This window comes from Arvicola amphibius, chromosome 17 (genome assembly GCF_903992535.2).
Source record: "Arvicola amphibius chromosome 17, mArvAmp1.2, whole genome shotgun sequence".
In the NCBI taxonomy this organism is placed as follows: domain Eukaryota; kingdom Metazoa; phylum Chordata; class Mammalia; order Rodentia; family Cricetidae; genus Arvicola; species Arvicola amphibius.
The window spans coordinates 34,342,452-34,360,458 of NC_052063.2; the positions used below are offsets into that span (position 1 = coordinate 34,342,452).

An 18,007-nucleotide genomic window follows, 5' to 3' on the forward strand; every position below is an offset into this window, starting at 1 on the left:
TAAAAGTAAATAGTTAAAAACTATTTGCTCAATATGTGATGGAGGAGGGTCATCTGTCTATGTGTTACTTTCATTGGTTAATAAAGAAACTGCCTTGGCCCTTTGATAGGACAGAAAATTAGGTAGGTGGAGTAGTCAGAACAGAACTGTGGGAGAAAGAAAGCAGAGTCAGGCAGACGCCTCAGGCAGACACCATGCCTTTCCTCTCTGAGGCAGACACAGGTTAAGATCTTTCCTGGTAAGCCATCACCTCGTGGTGCTACACAGATTATTAAATATGGGTTAAAGCAAGATGTGAGAATTAGCCAATAAGAGGCTGAAACTAATGAGCCAGGCAGTGTTTAAAAGAATACAATTTGTGTGTTGTTATTTCGGGTGTAAAGCTAGCAGTGTGGGATCCGGGTGGCGGGACACAGCCCGCCGTTCCTTCTACAAATATGGATTTATGGTCAGGAGGTGGGCATGGCAGATGGTTACAGCAGTGTATTCTAAGCCTCTGCACTTGAGTTTAGAATCTATTAATTTTCTCTTGTTGGTTAATAATCTATCACACATTTGTTATTTGATATATATATATATGTATGTATGTATATATATGTATGTATACACTCACACACATACACACACACACACACACACACACACACATATATAGATATAGTTTTCTGTGGGTCAAGAGTCCAGTTGTGATTTAGCAGGCTTTCTTGTTCTCGAGTTCTTTTCAAGGCTTCACTCTTGGTCCCTGCCAGGGCTGAGTCCTCACTCAGCATCAGCTGGGGAAGGAAGGGCCTGTTTCCAGGCTCCACGGGGCTGGCAGTGTTTATCTTTCTGAAAGATTTTTTGGTGGGGCCTTTTTCTCTTAGTGCCCACAAATTCCCACTCTTTGGCATGTGCATCTTCTTAACATCCCTCACTTCTGTGTAAAATTATAGATACATGCTGCCCATTTAAAACAATGAAGCCTTCAATCATGATTTTCAGACTCACTTTCCCGTGTTCATTTTTTTCCCTACACACATGATCCAACCCTGAGCAAAACCAACTTTCTTTTTTTTTTTTTTTTTTGGTTTTTCGAGACAGGGTTTCCCTGTAGTTTCTAGAGCCTGTCCTGGAACTAGCTCTTATAGACCAGGCTGGCCTCGAACTCAGAGATCCGCCTGCCTCTGCCTCCCGAGTGCTGGGATTAAAGGCATGTGCCACCACCGCCCAGCTTTTTTCTCATTTTTTATGCTATCATTAAATTGAACAGTGTGAGAGGTTTTGAAGTTTAGGCATGCGTAGGTCTGCTATAGTGGATGACTGCAATTTGGCAAGGTAGCGGCCCAACTTTAATCTGATTTCCTAAACACAGTTTTTCTGCCTTCTTCAAATCATCCTGAGTGGTCGACAGTTTGTTAAGTCCAGTTCTCCTGAGAAGTACCATTCTGTATAGGTCATACCTGACAGGGTTTTTTTCTGTGAGACGATATGAACTGAACCAAATAAGAATATCTGCATGTTTTTAAAATGCACTTTGCACATCACAGTTTCAAGAGCAACAAGAAAATACAAAGTGCTCAAAAGTATGTATGACTTGGTACATTTGAGAGTCAGAACTAGATTATTCCGTCTGATTTCCGGGTAGAAATGTATTTATTTGTGCAATTTCGAGACCACGATTTGTTTCTTTTCTTATGCTACAGAGAGAGTAAGAGGTCAACAGATTATCCCACGGTGACTATAAAGTAATATAAGTATATGGGCAACCCTTCAGTGTCAGGTAACAAGGTAGAGACGGCAAGAACCTTGCCACTGCCCGAGGTACGTTTCTGCAGGTTACATTCAAATGCTGAGGGTCGGAGAAGTGAATTGAAATCCAGCTTCAGATTCCCATCATTCCCCTGGAAGCACAAAACTAACCTCTCAAGAAAGAAACAACCAGAATGTGGAAATTTCCACAAAACCCCACACAAATTTGATTTTATTTTTCTTGGCACCTCCTGAACTGTACAGCATCCCTATCTGGACAAGTACTTTAGGAGAATAAAATGAACGTGAAAATAAATTTGACGTCGGCCACTTTCTTCTAGCTTGTCTTTATGGAAATAGCACGACGCAATTTGTTTTGCATAAGAAGTTTTGAAAATATCAACAAGTCGTTAGGTTTTGTTGGCTTGTTGGCTGTCATGCTGAGATCTCTAATAAAGAACTGTAATGTGTCGAGTATTTGTTAAGGGCTCAAAAAGTAATTCCTTGGGGGGGGGGCTTTTGAGCCAGCTTCTGTGGTCTGACCCTGGCCACCATGCTGATTTCTTCTCAAGCCCCAATGTGTCAACTTCTGTTTCTTGCTCAAGCTGTCTGGAATCAGGTGAGTCAACACAGTGTTGTTCTTGGACCAATGTCTCCTTCAGCAGTTTCACTACAGACGTGCATTCTCATTCCAAAGTTCAACTTTCAAAGTTACTTGTGTTTCAAATTTTATACAACCAGAATATTCCTTGTCTATTGTGGAAGGTCATGTAATAAAGAAACTCTTGAAATTTCTCTTAGAATTAACACAGTTATAATACATTTTCCAAATTTAATTACTTTAAAAATTATACAAAATTCAAATGCCTTTCAGTAGTAATAACTAATGTCTCAAGGGCTAGCCTTCTTTAAATCATTTCTTTTAGTTTTGAGATTATAATCACATCATTTCCCCTCTTCCCTATGTCCCCTCTAAGCCCTCCATCAACCCTCCTTACTTACTTTCAAATTGATGGGATCTTTTTTTTTTTATATATAATTTATTCCTCATCGAGGAAACTTCTTTTTGCAATAGACGGAGATCATTACAGAAAACAACAGCTGACCCAATTGTAGAGTTGTTGAGCCCAGTCCCAGTGGATGGATGCTCTACAAAATGTTCCGATATCTAAGGCTCAGGGAACGTTGTGGAAGAAAGGGCAGAATGATTGTAAGAGCCAGGGAATCTGGAAGTTTGCTGTTTGTGTCTCTTAGTAATGTGTGAGAAGCCCCACCCATAAAGTCCCACCAACAGGACTGTCCAAAGCTGAGCTGGACAGAATGACACCGATGGACATGCAGAAATGGACAGCGGAAATCCTGCAAAGTCTAGAACGATATGCGACAGAGGAAAGCTGGGAGTAGAAGGTGGCCTTCCAGGGGAGGCGCACACCAGTTTGTTGTCCAGTGCCAAAGAACCAGCCCTGCAAACATACATAAGATTATTTTAATATTATTATACTGTAGGTATACACACATATCTATTTTCTTATGTGATGTAATATTAATTACATCATTAGAGCACGAATTTGAAGGAGAGTAAGGGCAGGTATAGGGTAGTGCTTGGAATAAAGAGAAGGAAGAAATGGTACTTTATAATCTCAGAAGGAAAGTTGTGTAATTGGTTCTCCTCATAAATAAAGCTAAGATGAAATTAAAGGACTTTATAAAAGTTATACATTGTTTTGTGGAAAAATATGCAAATGTGCTCATGTTTCCAAAGTTTCGCTTTGTTCTTTTATTATTAGTTGTTGTTGGTGACGGAATGTGCGTGCATGAGACAGGGTCACCTTAAGGAGACCATGATGACCTTGAATTTGCAGCGATTTTCTCCCCTATTTCCCAAGTGCTGGGTTCCAGGGATGAGGAGTGCAAGTAACTGAAATCTACCTTCCTGTTCTTTATTCTTCATGTGATGTTACCTTTCCTTCCCAAACTGGAAGGACATTTGTTTTTCATCTTATGACTTTCGGCTCTGATTAAATGTTGAATGAGACTGTGCCGGTCAATAAGGTTGAGGATTATTGCACACAGGTTGAAATTACACACCCAGGGACAATGTGTGGCCAGACATAAGCCAAGGACCCCACTTTGAGGGGATAGGAGAAGAGCCATCCAAGACAATTTGGCTTTCACTTAGTTTTAAACCAGAATTTGGAATCAATGAGAACCTTATTAATAAAATTCTACTACAAAGCTACAGTCCTGCAAACAGCCTGGTATTGGCATAAGAACAGACAGAAGGACCAATAGAACCAAATAGAAGACCTGGATATTAATCCACACATCTCCGAACACCTGATTTTTGACAAAGAAGCAAAAAAAAATCGAAAAAGAAAGCATATTTAGCAAATGATGTTGGCATAACTGGATATCAACATGTAGAAGAATAAAAATATCACCATGTACAAAACTCAAGTCCAAATGGATCAAAAACCTCAACATAAAGCGAACCACACTGAAACTTATAGAAGAGAAAGTGGGAAATACACTTGAACACAATGGCACTGGAGACCACTTCCTAAATATAACCCCAGCAGCATAAACACTGAGAGAAACAATTAATAAATGGGACCTCCTGAAACTGAGAAGCTTCTGTAAAGCAAAGGACATGATCAACAAGACAAAACGACAGCCTACAGGATGGGAAAAGATCTTCACCATCCCCACATCAGACAGAGGTCTGACCTCCAAAATATACAAAGAACTCAAGAAATTGGTCACCAAAAGATAACATAATCCAATAAAAAAATGGAGACAGACCTAAACAAAGAACTTTCAACAGAGGAATCTAAAATGGCTGAAAGACACTTAAAGAAATGTTCAGCATCCTTAGTCATCAGAGAAGTGCAAATCAAAACAACTCTGAGATTCCATCTTATACCTGTAAGAATGGCCAAGATCAAAAACACTGATGACAACTTATGCTGGAGAGGTTGTGGGGAAAAGGGAACTCTTCTGCATTGCTGGTGGGAATGCAAGCTGGTATAGCTCCTTTGGATGTCGGTCTGACAATTTTTCAGAAAATTAGGAAACAATCTTCCTCAAAACCCAGTAATACCACTTTTGGGTATATGTCCAAAGGATGCTCAATCGTGCCACAAGGACATGTGCTCAACTATGTTTATAGCAGCTTTGTTTGTGATAGCCAGAACCTGGAAACAACCTAAATGCCCCTCTACCGAAGAATGGAAAAGGAAAATGTGGTACATTTACACAATGGAGTACTACACAGCAGAAAATAAATAAATAAATAAATAAATAAATAAAACATCTTGAATTTTGCAAGAAAATGGATGGAGCTAGAAAACATTATTTTGAGTGAGGTAACCCAGACACAGAAAGACAATTATCACATGTACTCACTCATAGGTGGCTTTTAACCACAATGCAAGGAAAACGAGCCTACAAACCACAATCCCAGAGAACTTAGACAACAATGCGGACACTAAGAGAGACTTACAGAGATCTAATCTACATAGTAAGTAGAAAGTAGAACAAAACAAGATCTCCTGAGTAAATTGGTAGCATGGGGACCTTGGGGGAGGATTGAAGGAGGGAGGAGAGAGACAGGGAGGGGAGCAGAGAAACATGTAGAGCTCAATAAAAATCAATTAAAAAATAAAAATAAAAATAATTACAATCACCAATCCAAAACAATGAAGAATTTTGTAATGAGCTAATGAGGGAGATACTAAAAAGTCCTCTCGAAGAATCAGGAAAGTTAAATTTTATCTTATTTATACTTTGCAGAATTTGGGAGGTGTTTTCTAAGGGGCCGTATCTACCAGTGCAAGGGCTGCAGGGAGCTCAGTCATCTGAAGCTAAATACGTCATATGAAGGTGTGTGGATTCACTCTCACTGCTTTTGACAGCATTGAGGTCACTACGAGGTCCAAGGTGGAAACGGAATGGAACAAGTTGAAGATAAATGAACTGTGATGGGCTGAGAGTTACATGTTCTTAAAAATGAATTAGCTGTGAAGAGAAAAATCAGGACAATAAGGTAAATTTGGGTCTGTGGTCATGTGGGTTCTTCAGTTTGGGATTCTCAGGGCTGAAACTGAGTTAGTAGAGTGTCCCAACATGACACCAGGACTCTCAGAATTAATACAGCACCGGTCATGGAGGTGGCAAATCTCAGGGAGAGTTTGGACGAGTTTATAATTTTCTTGAAAGACAAGTCAAGATCACCCGGTGATACATCCTTTTTCAGTGAAGCTCACAAAAAGAAAATTAATGATGTTCATGTTTTCTTATTTTAAATAAACAACACATGCCAGGCTTTAAAGCAAACGCAAGTGGCTGCTTTGTATTCTGCCGTGTGCACTTGGACCTGGACCAGGCTGCTCAGCAGAAGGGTGTGAAGAAGCAGGGAGCTTTTTCTCTTTATAACAGTGGCTTCATTCTCAAAGGATGGAAGTTTATGTTAAAAAATGGGCTGGTTTGAAATCAATTCTACTCTCTGGAAGAGGGGAAGCACATTAAGAGCGCATTTTGCTAATGCTTGCTTTCTTCGAAGATAAAGAACTTGTAGCTTAATGCACCTTCCCCTCATTCTTTGTAAGAGAGAGAAAACAATATAAAATGCAAATGAGGCCAATATTTCTGCTGGTTTGAGCAGGCGGTCACACTGGGGCACATCATTTTTGGAATTGTTAGTAACCTTTCGCGTTCGCGAGTGGCCTTACCCTTTTTCTTTCTGCCATTTCTCCTAGACTCTCTCCCTTTATCTTTTCTATGAAGACTCCACACGCGAGAAGTGGACTAACGTTCCTACTTACGGGAAGTCTGCCGTCCCTTCCTGCTTTCATCTCGGTACGCTCTAGAGCGACTGCATTTCTGTTGTTCTTTGTGGCCTTGGTTGCTGATAATCTCACCCAGACTCTCAGGAATGCGGTGCTGTACCCCAAGTTCGCCCTTCAGAGAGTCTGAAACCCAAATGGTTTTGCCTGTGTTGAGTTTGAACAGTCTAGCTGCCGTGTGCGTGGAGGGAGCAAGGTAAAGTCATGTAGAAAACTGAGACAGAGAAGAAAGTGATTGCAGCGAATACCCACATATTCCATCCTATACCACAAATGAATTGCTAGATGTTTTGTTTCTTTCAAGTGGTACCCACAGCTAAAATTTTCCTTGAAATAACTTCAACAGTAACTAGTTTCTCTAAATGGATAATGGCATCACCTCTAAACCTACTGTGAAAAATATATCTTCTTCAAAAAATGGCAGACACAACATTAAATTTTTATCTTACCCTTAATGTCCACTTGGTTCTAGAATTTTCTTCTAAAACACCATACAGCAGGATCTATTATTGCGCAGCACCAATCCAAAATGCATCGTGCCCATTTCATTCCGTTTCTAAATGCACTATATAGCATTTATGCCCATGTTGTCAAGGCCAGCACTTTGCAAGGTTTTTACCCATTCTCAAAGCCTAGCTCGAGGCCAGCTATTTCAGGCTGTATGGATTTTCCTACTGCTTGTACAAACCTTTTATTAGTTGTATCAAGAATTTTGACACTAAAATGCATCCTGGAGTTCAGTTTTCATTGAAAAGACGTCCTAATGGGGAGCGAACCTCCTGTACACACTAATGTTATTCTCACAACTACGGACAGAGTCAAGATGCAAATCAGCGTTTCAATAAATGCTATGAAGCTGAAATACAAGGGAGTGATCTTAAAATAGGAGGGAGATCATTTCATAGAGTAGCTTTAGAAGAGACTTCGAAGCTGGGCAGTGGTGGTGCACACCTTTAATCCCAGCGCTCGGGAGGCAGAGACAGGCGGATCTCTCTGAGTTTGAGGCCAGTCTGGTCTACAAAGCAAGTTCTAGGACAGTCAGAGTTATGCACAGAAACCCTGTCTCAAAAAACTTAAAAAAAGCAAAACAAACAACAACAACAAAACAAAACAAAGAAATTCTTTGACAGAAACAAGGCCTGGTGTTGGGAGTGTCATACATTTATATATTTTGAATTCTTCAATTTGCGGCATAACTAAAAAGTAGTTGGCCAGTGTCTGTGAAGAAGGTCTGCCTTTCTCAAGGTAGGAACCCTTTTAGTTACTGCGGAGAACAAGGTTCATATTATATTACCCCGAAGCCCCCTCCTTATGACTCCTATTGATGAAATTATCCCTACCGCTCCATCTTGAAGCATACTGTCCCATTTGTCTTCTCTAGTCTGCCCAACACTTCCTATTTGAGGTATTTTGTCAATGTGTAATAATAACTCCTCCTCAAATTATCTTAAACTGAGGGAAAATTATAATATTTCACAACAGGAAGAGGCAGGATGAAATCCAGTGCTAACTGGTTTAGTTCCTCAAGGGCAGCACAGACATTCAAGATATTTTTTCTCTCTCCTTTTTCCTCTTCTGTTATCATGATGGTGTCTTTTTCGTTAGACCTGTGGGCAGATGACCTCTTCGCATGTGTCAGACCAGAAAAAGGATAATAAATTATCCTCCCTTGTGTTTCTCTATAGAGAATGAAGACATTTTCACCTCACAAATCCCTCAGCAGGCTTCATGCTTCTTAGTAAAAATGCATGCCTAGGGCAAAGCTACTGTTAGCGTTAACCTAACTGGTTTAGAAAAACTTTCTGATGTGGAGTCAAGGGTGACATTGCACACCATGGCCATAGGCTTCCTCTTCGGTCTGTCCATCTTTTTCAGATTATCAGTCATGGGGTGGACACCCTCTACATAGTGAGGTAATTAATTAGCCACCAGGTTATCACCAAGTCAAGTCGAATAAGAGGCCCTTATGATGATAACATTTTTCAAAAATCCAGTAACCATTATGTAAAGGGGACTGAGTTAAAAGGGGGTTCTACATGAGAAACACATTCATTTATTTGTGCACAAGTATATGTCCTTAAAACCTTTTCATACTTTGTACTTTACAAAAGCTATTTCAGTTTTCCATTCTGTTTGGTGTATAAAAGTATACTACATGCTCAGACATAAGAATTTAATGTGTAAAGCGAGTTATAGGTATATCTAAAAGAGAACTTGGTAGTTTTCAAGCAAATGCTGTATTTATATTTGTGCTTGGTGACCAAATTTTTTGTTCTTTCTTAAATTTTACTTTCATTTGTTTATCATATGTGTGTCTGTGGGTGTGTGTTTGTATGTGTGTGTATGTCTCTGTGTGTGTCTGGTGTACGTGTGTGTGTATGCCTTTGTGTGTGTATGTGTATCTATATGTCTGTGTCTCTGTGTATGTGTGAGTACATGTGTGTGTATGTCTGTGTATGTATATCTGTGTGTGTGTGTGAGTGTGTGTGTGGACATGCTCACTATGATGTGCACATGGAGGTTCAAAGACAGTTTGCAGGACCTGACTTCCCTTTGCATGAAGGGGTCTGTAAAGCTGAAGCTTAGGAGCTCAGGCTTAGCTTCTACTAACTTTAAGAGCTGAGCTATCTCATAGCCCCCCCTTTATCCTTTTTTTGGGGGTTGGTTTTTCTGAGGAAACAAATGATGATCTCATGATTTTAAAATGTTTCATTTTCACCAGGCTCATTCAGGACAGTAATTTAATGTATAATTGGTAAACTAATTGAAAAGTTCCTGTATTGTTGTGCAGACCGTGATTTCAATAGGATGTGTGCACTTGCAGAGATAAAATAATCACCAAGCAGAAACAAAGCGAACCTCAAGATGTCAAGTTTTCTGCTAAGGCAGTTTTACACTAAAAGAAATTGTTTCAGGAAGAGATACCCGCCGAAGATTTACAATAAGTGAAATTTTCTGATAAATACAAGAGCCCATCAAATACTCACAAAAACATATTCATCCACCATCTTAAAACCTAAGAAGAAACTATCGAGTTTTTCTTTTATTGTGTAGATAATTTCTTAGCTGTCATAAATATTTGGCAGAGCACACCATTTCAGTAGTTAGAATGTATTATTCAGGAAACACATTTTCTTTATGGTGTCGGAACATCTTTATTTATCAAACAAATTTGAAGAAAGCTGTGTACTAGATACTGCAAAGCAGGGTAAGAATTAGCTCTTTCCCTTCCCATTGTGTTACTTATAGGGTTAATTTTTATCTCTTACCATCTGAAAAAAAGAGGAAGCAAATAGATAATGAAGGCACTGGTTCATAAAGATGAGCTCTGGAGAAAATTATACAGTAGATAAGAGATGCAGACCCGTGTATAGAAGGCTGTGAAAGAGAAAGGCTTGAGGTAAATGCCTTTCAATTTTCTATCATCCTCTGCCAAAGGTTAGCCACCAAAAACCATCAGGCAGAACTCGGGGAGTGAAGGAACTGTCTGCTCGTGGAATATTTGCAGAAACTCATTAGCCTGTGGCTCATTCCCTGCTAAGTTTTCAGCAAATGAAGAACAAAAATCAGAAGTTGAAAATAACCCTTGTCCTTTAAAAGTTAAAGAAGGGAGCATGCATGTTTGGTGAAACACCTTGGTCTACTAAGTATATAGGAGTTTAGCAGGTGGAGACCAAGGGAGAAGTATTCGGATGGGTCATAAGGGCTCCAGAAAGAGTGTAATGCTATTCTTCTCTACCCCTCCTCTTGAAGGCTCTTGGGGTGGGGCAGGGCATATGGTCTTTATCTCTTACTGTAAGCCAAGTGAGCCATCAGTACAATCAAATTGAAAAGGTCAATTAGGTTGCATAGGTTTCATAAATTAGAATTTGCCCCATTTTAGAGAAGTCTTCAATGTGCTCTTCCAGGGGGTATGGGGAAGACAAATTTATTTTTTGATGTTCATCTGTGGATATCCTAGACAAGCAAGACCACTTAGGCAAGAGAGGCTCTTGACGTGGCCAATTCAGTTAGTACAAAGAGTACTAGACATATAATCAGATACAGAAGCAGAAGATGTTATCTTTCATTCTTTAATTATCTTTGTGTGTGTGTGTGCGTATATGAGAGAGAGAGAGAGAGAGAGAGAGAGAGAGAGAGAGAGAGAGAGGGAGGGAGAGAGAGAGAGAGAGAGAATGAGTCTAATACCCTCCCAGAGTATACAGATCACTTCATTCAGGCAATAGAAATCACAGGGTCTCACCTGGAGATCACTCAGGCTGAGATGACCTGACAGGTAAAGTGTTTGCTGTGCTAGTATAAGGGATCCAGACCAACATTATTAGTGCCAATGTTAAAGGCCAAAGCATTCATCTACAGCTCAGTACTAGGGATGTATAAACACAGGGTCCCTGGAGTTTTCTATCCAGACAGTCTAGTCAAATCAGTGGGCTCCAGGTTCGGTGAGAGATTTTCTCTCAGCAAGCGGAAAAGAGACTTTGGGAAACTACTGGCTGGCCTACATAGTCATATGTACCCACATGCATAAACACCCCCACACTTGAATATTTCTTATGCATCGAACGGAAAACAGTACAATAAAGAACCAATCTCAAGGGAGGAAAATCAGTTTAAGACTTCTTTAAGCCAAAGGCCAGAAACTGATGGCCACAGCCCTCTTAAGAAAGACATGTCTTGTCCTTCTCCCTGCTTTTTCTCTTAACCCCCAACTTTGCAGGAGAACAAAGGCATGGCTGTCGGTGTGTAGGAGAGACGAGAATGGAATGTGTGAGCCTGGGAAATAACAGATACCTCCTTCTTGTTCTGAAGTGGGTCAGGATTCCACACTGAGGGGCCAGTGTGTCAAGTCTGCCAGGCTATCCATATGGAAGAGGTTATAGAGTGGCCCTGCAGCAAGAAGGCAGCCATCTGAAGGACAAGGGAAGAGACCTCAAAATGAAACCTATTCTGCCAAAAATCTTTTTCCTTGTCCTTATAGCCTCTAGATCTATTAGGAATATGTTTCTTCTAGTTACCCCAGCCAGTCTAAGACTATTTAGTCACGGCAAACCAGAGAGCTGATCCTGGCAATGCTCCGTGTTTTTCAAAGTAAAGCAAATTATTAGATAGTTTATGTTTCACGCCAAGGTAAATGATAACTGCTCCTTACAGAACCATTTTCGTTTTTGAAGGTGTGTTGTAAAAGACTGGTGTTTTTTTTCTTTGATCCTGCATCAGTTGCTATTGCTAATATCTCTTAGAGCCAACTATGGCTCTATAGATGCCTTACACATTTCCCACAGAAACAATAATATCTGGTGAAAACTATGTTTCTTCCTTTGCCATTTTGTGGTTTTTTTTTTTACTTTATAATAGTGCAAAAGTTATGTGCTTTCTGTCAAAATCATGTTCCAAGTTGTGACGTGCGGTGCTTCCTCAGGCTGGCAATCTATAACGCTCTATAATGCTGGGTATTGGCTGGGAGCCTCAGCTCCCCATCAGCCGTGGGGATAAACTATGATATCTGATACATTAAATGTATTGAATGCATTATTAGCATGTTTTCCACATTCAATGGTGTGTAAAGCCATGATCACCTCATAAGGGGAAGAGTCCCTATAATTCATCAACTCACACAGCTGTGGTTTAGCTTTATATCTTAATGGCTCACAGCTTTGATTGGCTCACATCTTTCCTGATGATGATTTATGAAGAGTCAGATTTATCTGCATTTTCGCAGCCATGCCTCCAGGATTTGGGTCAGGAAGGAGGGGCCTCCGATAAAAGCATGGCAGGGAGGTGAGTTATAAGCTGGGGCCATCCCTGGGGAAAAGAGAATGAGAATGCAGCAGGGAAGGCAGATGAATGAATGACACGGTGACATTTAACCAAACTGAGAGAAAAGCTGTGCACTCCAAGCCTGCAAAAAGCTCTCCTGGAAATTTCTCCTTTGTGCACCAGGTCAAAACTGAGCTACACCTTGCCCGCTAAGGCCCCTTTTCTTCTGCCCTCTACACAAGGAAATGCCACCTTCAACATGTTTGTCCCTATATCTGTCACCATGAGCCACAATCCTAATAGTAGCTCAAAGGAGGAGCTTTGGTTTAAAAAAAAAATCTTTGTGAGGGAAACAATAATAAATGGCAGAGACAGTGATGGTTTCGGGAGAATGGGCACGGAATCAATAAAGGTACAAGAGATAGAGACGGAGCTGAGTTTTAAGAAGACACACGAAGTGTTCCAAGATGACGACTCCCATGCATCGGCTCATAGCTCGGAGACAAGCTGAAGCCAACAGGTAACATGTAAGATGTCAGAAATGCTTGGAATTTGGACATTGGACATACGAATGCAAAGGTAAAAGAAAGTACCTGCAGAGGCCTTCCAGAACAGCGGAGCTGAAGAAAGCTTTCGTTTACCCATTGAGACGGTGGGACAGATCTAACGGGAGACCACCCAGTCCAGTTGGAATGGGACTGATGGAACAGGGGACCAAACCGGACTCTCTGAATGTGGTTGACGGTGGAGGAGGACTGAGAAACCAAGGACAACGGCGATGAGCATGAACTCTACAGCATGGACGGGCTCACTGTGAGCCTTGGAAGTTTGGTTGCTCACCTTCCTGAACTTAGGGGGAGCTGGGAGGACCTTGGACTTAACATAGTGAAGGGAACCCTGATGGCTCTTTGTCTTGGAGAGGGAGGGAGTGGGAGTATGGGTGGAAGGGAGGGGCGGGAAGGGGGAGGAGGAGAGGAGGAGATGGAAATTTTTAATAAAAAAATGAGAAAAAAGAGAAAGAAAACAGATTCTTGCAGCAAAGCATTGGAGAGACTAATGCAGAGAGAAAGATCAAGAAGAAAAGGTCTAAGAGTGTCACGAGTTCCAGTACCTCTAGCAGTGACAGTTGGGCCAGTGAGTCTTCATCAGAGAGCTAGACATCTGCTTCCTCCTCCTCAGAGGACAGTGACTCAGAAGACAGCCGCTCTAGCTCCTCCTCCTCAGTTTACACCGCCTTGTCTTCCTCCTCCTCGGACTCAGACTCGGACTCCAGCTCCTCCTCCAGCAGCAGCAGCAGCAGCAGTACAGAGAGCAGCTCCGATGATGAGCCACCCAAGAAGAGGAAAAAGAAATAGAACTCTCCCTACACTGGACTAATGGACCAAAAACATCAGTTTGACTCACAGGGGCAATGAAAACACGCTCAAGCAAGCAAATTAGCTGGTCAGCTTGTTAGAATTCAGAACTTTCTAAGTATTCGCCATTGTATGAAATATTAATAAAAGATATTATATATATAAATAAGGCATTTATTTTAGGAATGAATATTGTGTTCTTGCTCCATTCTCCCCACTGGGCAGGTCAGTCAGACAAAATAATTAACAGAGAAATATGCAAACCAACAGATGTTATGACTCAAATGGACTTAAGAGACAGCTATAGAATATTCCATCCAAGCATAAAAGAATATATCTTCTTCTTTGGACCTCACGGAACCTTTTCAAAAATTGACCACATATGAGGTAACAAAGAAAACCTCAATGGATATAAAAAGTTGGAATAACCCCGTGTATCTTATTGGATCACCATGGCTTAAAGTTAGTTTTGGGCAATGCTTTATGTATCCATTACAAAGGAGACTCGGGTACTACAATATTCGACAGAACTAGGTTTCTAATGAAGTCTTCTTCTGTAGAAAGTTCAGAAATGAATCAGTTGGCAATCCTGAGATAAACTGTGCTCTTTGGGAAAATGTCAGGCTTTGGTTAGCACTGGCATGAGTAAATCAGGAATACTTTTGCTCTAATATCCCCTACAATTTATCAGAGGGACTTTTGTTTATTTGTGATTGTTGTGTAACTTTTAAAAAGCAGCTGAGGATATCAGATATGTCACATCCTTTAAATACTGTGGTCTGGCTTTTGTTGGAAGAGTGTAGCAATCCTGTCCTCATGCCAAAAGGACCTCTCCAGAACTTCTGTGAGACAGAGAAAGGAAGAGGTAAAAGGAAGAGGAAAGAAGAAGTGGGAGGAAGGAGGGGGAATGAAGGGGAATGGGGAAGCAAAAGGGGAAGTGGCTGGAAGGAGGTAGAAGGAGAAAGGGAATGAAGGAGAAGGAAGGAGAGGAGGAAGGGAAATGGGGAGGAGGGAGAGGAAATGGGAGGAAGAAGTTGGGCAGAGAAAGGGGAAGAAGGAGGAGAAAAGAAAAAGGGGGGAGGGAGGAAGAAGAGGAAGAGCGAGAAGGGAGGAAGGTGGGAGGAAAGAACCCCTTCCATCCATGCTTTCCAGCAACCCACAGACAAACTATAATTTCTGCTGTGCACTGTGCAGAAATCGAGCCAGAACACTGTCCACTTCAAATGTTGCTTCAGTTATTTGAAAATAGGAAAGCATAAGCTTAAACTGTCAGGAAATCACATGTGTATGTGTGTGTGTGTGTGTTCTCATATCTATGTGTAAACAGGTGTACATGTGCATGCTAGTACATGGGCACATGTGTGTGCATAGATGTGAAGGACAGTGGCCAATCTCAGCTGTCATTCTTCAGGAGTCATCCAGTCTGGTTTTTGACAGTATATTCTGCTTGTCAGGAACTTGACCACGAGGCTAGGCTGGCTGCTCATCTAGTCCTGGAGTCTTTGCCAGTGCTGGGATTACAAGTGCATGCCAACATACTTGACTAGTTTAAAAATGAGTGTTGGGGATTGAACTCAAGTCCTCCTCTCTGTGTGGCAGGCTCTTTGCCAACTGAGCTGCTCAATTCTCAGTTTCTATACTCATCTCCCAGAATTTCTTTATGGGTGTGGAAATAGCATCCATGCACACTGAAGGGCACTTTTGACTTGAGGAACCCTTTACGATTTCACAATGCTTGCAGTCACATGTGTGGTCTGTTCCCATTTCTATTCCTGGAGAATGCTTCAGACAAGCTTCTGCACGAAGAGTGGGTGCAGCAGTCCTTTCTTCGCCTTTGATCTTCTACTGTTAGCATATTGCCTAAATGAGCATTCCTGCTCTTTCTTCCAACAATGTTTTAGATATTTCTATTAATGACATTTCTTTTTAGCTTTTTTTGATATAGCCATACTGTTCATTTTTGAAATGGGTTGTGTGTTCAAAGGGAATGGTGACTACTCACTAACAGTTAAAGCTAGATCTACAAATCAGGATAAAAATGACTTCAAATTAGAAAAATTTCTCAAAAAGTGTGTATGTGTGTGTGTGTGTGTGTGTTTGTGTGTGTGTGTGTGTAATCTAGTCTTCTATTTTATGAACAGAATAAGCCCTCAAGAATATTCTTAAGTAAATGACTCAAAGAGTGAATGCTTCAGTTCTATTTGCACAGATATATATCGCTATCATGGCTCTTTCGTGCCTTTGTGTGCGTGCATGCGTGCGTGGTGTTCATGTGTGCGCAGATGCACCACTTAGAGACCAGAGGCTAACCCTGGACATTGTTCTGCCTCAGTAGTGGAATGATATACTCTGTCATTTGAGATAGCGTCCCTCACTGGGACCTAGGGCTCACCAGCTCAGCAGGGATGACTGGCAAGTAAAGGGTGGGGATTTGCTCACCTCTGCCTCTCAGCCCTGTGATTAGAGTGTGCACCACCATGCCTGGGTTTTGTGTGAGTTTTGTAGATGGTATTCGTGGCTTCCTTCTTTTGTAACCAGTGCTTTCCCAACTGAGTTAACCCTCTGGCCCTTCAGTGCCACCGTTCTCCTTGTTCTTTAGATACATGTAGGAATCACTGGCACAGGTTTCATCCAGAAACATCCCACTCCTGTTCTCCTAGCTACTACAGCCTACTGGCCTGATAACACTTATCCTTGAGGCAAAATTTTAGAACCAGGCCTTTCTTCCTTTAATCCCAATTGTATGGACCTCTTCGATTATCTCAGTAGCTCTGTAGTCAACATCTCTTTCTTGAAGTCCTGGGCTTTTTCAGTGCCATTGGCCTTCAATTAGTTGAAATTAGCCATCAGTCCATGCCATGCCCAACCTTGTCTTGTGATCATATGTAACAAGATTGCAATCAAACATCCTAAACTACTGCCTGGCAAGTCTATCACTTCAGTGGTCTACTTCCTGAAGACCCTTACTTCTCCTCAGCTCTATGCTCTTTTATGAAGTCATTTTGTTCCTTATCTAGATTCAAGCATTCCCTCTTTTAATTGCCATTTAATCATTGTTTTCAGAGGCTTTCTGTCTGCTTTGGCAGTTATACCGACTCAGTAAGACTGCAACCATGGATCAATCAATACAGATCAATGTAGCTATCTGATGCTTTCATTTCAAGCAATCAGTGGTCCAGGTTTCACTGTCTGCTGGGTGAAAGTGGCTGTACCTAGATAGTTGGCTGGCCACCATCTGTGTCTTCTGTCACCTACTGTCATCCCTGTACTGCCTGGCCTCTCTTCAAAGAGTCCTTTTTCATTCTGACTTTGACTCCCTGTGATGATTTATGTCCTTTGCCTTTCCAGCTCATCTAATATCTGCATATATTTATTTTTCTATTTTAAATATATATATTTTGAGTCAATAATGTAGAAATATCTCCTGTAATCTTTCCCATCTGCTCCTGTCTGCAATGGGGCCCATATCAGTGCTTGTTACTTCCCCCCCTGTCAGGGGAAGCAGATTGTCATCTTTTGTCTATGGCCATTTCCTCAGTCTGAACCCTGAACTTCTTTCTTTCCATTACATGTGCCATGTATTCACCGCCTGTCCCATCATTATCATTAATCTCGTCATATTTATTTTTTTTCCTGGACATAAAAGCCATCCATTACTACACACCTTCAAAAATGTTCTTACTTAGTGAATGTCCCTCTAAAAGCAATACTTAACTAAATGTCATTCTCTATTAACATCAATTCTCTTGAAAGAGTTGTGGATACACATTCCTAGTTTCTCCTTGTCTCCATTTATCCATCATATATTGAATCATTCTGAACAATGATAGTGATTTTTCTAAGTTCACAGGACAACTTTGTGTTCCTCCCTTCCTTGGTACTGAGCCTGTGACTATGTTTCATTTCATTCGTTTTGTTCTCTTTCTTCCCTCTTCCTCTCCCTCCCTTCTTCTGCCTCTCACCCATCCTTTCACTAACTATCTAGGTTGTCTTTATTTGTGATTTAAAGGTGTTTATTTCTATTGTATTCTTGTGTGTGTGTGTGTGCATGTGTGACCCTATGTGTGTGTTTGCAGGTATTGTCCAGAAGAGAGCATCACACCCCTAGGAACCAGAGTTACAGGCATCTGTGAGCCACCAGATGTGGGTGCTGGGCTCAAACACCCATCCTTTTTTATTTTTTATTTTTATTAAATTTTCCGCCTCCTCCCTGCCTCCCATTTTACCCCCCCCCCCCACCTCCTCCACTTCCCTCTCCCTCTCCTGTCCAAAGAGCAGTAAGGGTTCCCTGCCCTATGGGAAGTCCAAGTTCCTCCCCCCTCC

General features: G+C 41.2%; 1 pseudogene; it reads left to right on the forward strand.

Annotated features, from left to right (window-relative positions):
• Positions 1-12,796: 12,796 nt before the first annotated feature.
• On the forward strand, positions 12,797-13,684 carry LOC119803712 (annotated as a pseudogene).
• Positions 13,685-18,007: the final 4,323 nt, after the last annotated feature.